A 2,439-nucleotide genomic window follows, 5' to 3' on the forward strand; every position below is an offset into this window, starting at 1 on the left:
GTTTTTTTCTTTTCTTCCCTTTCCTATAATCCCAGAGCTTTGCATCCAATCGAAACATTTGATAACCATCATAAAGTAGCTACTCACTGAATCGCATGGTGTGTCATCTCAACTCAAGGCAAGGACGCTAAAGACTGCCACGAGTACGTGTCTGAAGATGCCCCAATTTGCCTACCCATTGCCCAGCCTACCAAAACAGGCACTGCTTGAAATATTCAGGCAGGAGACACCCCAAGTCAACGACTTCATTCCTCTCACGTATGCTATGAGGCAAGCTCCAAATCAGTCAGAAACCCGTGACTTAGCTTTGGTCGGGACAGACCGAGTGAGAGTTTCACTCTTTTCCAATCCACCTTCCTCTCCGGTCCACGTTTCAAGCTGGGTAAGTAGGAAACGAAGAGTGCTCCAGTATCGGAGTCGCTGTTATTCTGGCTATGGGAGAAAGCTTTCTGGTCAGTTGTGCTTTGCGTGCCGTGATCGTATAGTGGTCAGTACTCTGCGTTGTGGCGCAGCAACCCCGTTCGAATCCGGGTCACGGCAGTTTAAGAAATGTTTCACTGCTTGTGTTTTCAACCGAGTGATACTGAAATAAGTCCTTTAACTCACACCTATGTTATAATTGCGTCCTCTTCAAGTTGCCATCTCGGTCAGCCTAGGCCCCCTTAGGAGAGCGCGTGTTAACACTGGGCTGTAGGGCACGGGCTCTTTCAGTCCAGGTTCAATGGATCAGATTCAACGCAACGTATGCCGTTTCATCTGAAACGTGCTTCAGTCTCGTTTCCGACGATCGCCACTTTCTTTTGGGCTCCAAAAGTAGAGAATTATAAAAAAGGATATATACATATATATACAACAAAATATGCATGGAAATTCCTGCGAGCACCAGAGTGTAAGGAAGTATTTTAGCCGATCTCATCAAATCATATGTTTTATGAACTTGGCATCTCTGACAATTGATTGTGTGCTGCTGTTTTGTGTGCTGTTTCCTACCTCTCCAGGACCCTTTCCGTTTATTTATGTGTTTTGATTCTAATTCTTGCCCTGCTGCCTTCAGGGGAACCGTGGTGTCGTGGTTGTCTCTGCTCATGCTCTTGGATGCGATTTTATCCCGGACTTTGGACTGGGGATTGTTAGGCTACCTGCTGTGGTACTGAAAGGATCCCAAAGCAACATTATTTTGGAGCGATTCTTGACATTGATTACGTGGGAGCAACCTGTACGCATTGATGGACAAAACAGCCTGGAAGAAAACATGGGCAGGACGAGGAGTACACCTGTGTTTAGGAAGTGAACTCGAAAGAGCTTTCCCATACCGGGAGTCGAACCGGGCCGCCTGGGTGAAAACCAGGAATCCTAACCGCTAGACCATATGGGATACAGAAAAAGAAGGTCATCACGCTGATGTTGTGACTTTCAACCTCAGTCCATTAGTCCAGAGGAGGCTGGCTTGCTGTTTTTTTTTTCTTTCTTCCCTTTCGTATAATCCCAGAGCTTTGCATCCAATCGAAACATTTGATAACCATCATAAAGTAGCTACTCACTGAATCGCATGGTGTGTCATCTCAACTCAAGGCAAGGACGCTAAAGACTGCCACGAGTACGTGTCTGAAGATGCCCCAATTTGCCTACCCATTGCCCAGCCTACCAAAACAGGCACTGCTTGAAATATTCAGGCAGGAGACACCCCAAGTCAACGACTTCATTCCTCTCACGTATGCTATGAGGCAAGCTCCAAATCAGTCAGAAACCCGTGACTTAGCTTTGGTCGGACAGACCGAGTGAGAGTTTCACTCTTTCCAATCCACCTTCCTCTCCGGTCCACGCTTCAGCTGGAGTAGGAAACGAAGAGTGCTCCAGTATCGGAGTCGCTGTTATTCTGGCTATGGGAGAAAAGCTTTCTGGTCAGTTGTGCTTTGCGTGCCGTGATCGATAGTGGTCAGTACTCTGCGTGTGGCCGCAGCAACCCCGGTTCGAATCCGGTCACGCAGTTTAAGAAATGTTTCACTGCTTGTGTTTTCAACGAGTGATACTGAAATAAGTCCTTTAACTCACACCTATGTTATAATTGCGCCCTCTTCAAGTTGCCATCTCGGTCAGCCTAGGCCCCTTTTAGGAGAGCGCGTGTTAACACTGGGCTGTAGGGCACGGGCTCTTTCAGTCCAGGTTCAATGGATCAGATTCAACGCAACGTATGCCGTTCATCTGAAACGTGCTTCCAGTCTCGCTTCCGACGATCAGCCACTTTCTTTCGGCGCCAAAAGTAGAGAATTTTAAAAAAGGATATACATATATATAACAAAATATGCATGGAAATTCCTCAGAGCACCAGAGTGTAAGGAAGTATTTTAGCGATCTCATCAAATCATATGTTTTATGAACTTGGCATCTCTGACAATTGATTGTGTGCTGCTGTTTTGTGTGCTGTTTCCTACCTCTCCA

At 46.5% G+C, this 2,439-nt stretch overlaps 1 non-coding gene across 1 annotated transcript; it reads right to left on the reverse strand.

Moving 5' to 3' along the window:
- Positions 1-1,304: 1,304 nt before the first annotated feature.
- On the reverse strand, positions 1,305-1,375 carry trnae-uuc. The gene has a single exon. It is a non-coding gene; the product is annotated as a tRNA-Glu (tRNA).
- Positions 1,376-2,439: the final 1,064 nt, after the last annotated feature.

Source organism: Polypterus senegalus, unplaced genomic scaffold (genome assembly GCF_016835505.1).
Source record: "Polypterus senegalus isolate Bchr_013 unplaced genomic scaffold, ASM1683550v1 scaffold_5248, whole genome shotgun sequence".
NCBI lineage: Eukaryota > Metazoa > Chordata > Cladistia > Polypteriformes > Polypteridae > Polypterus > Polypterus senegalus.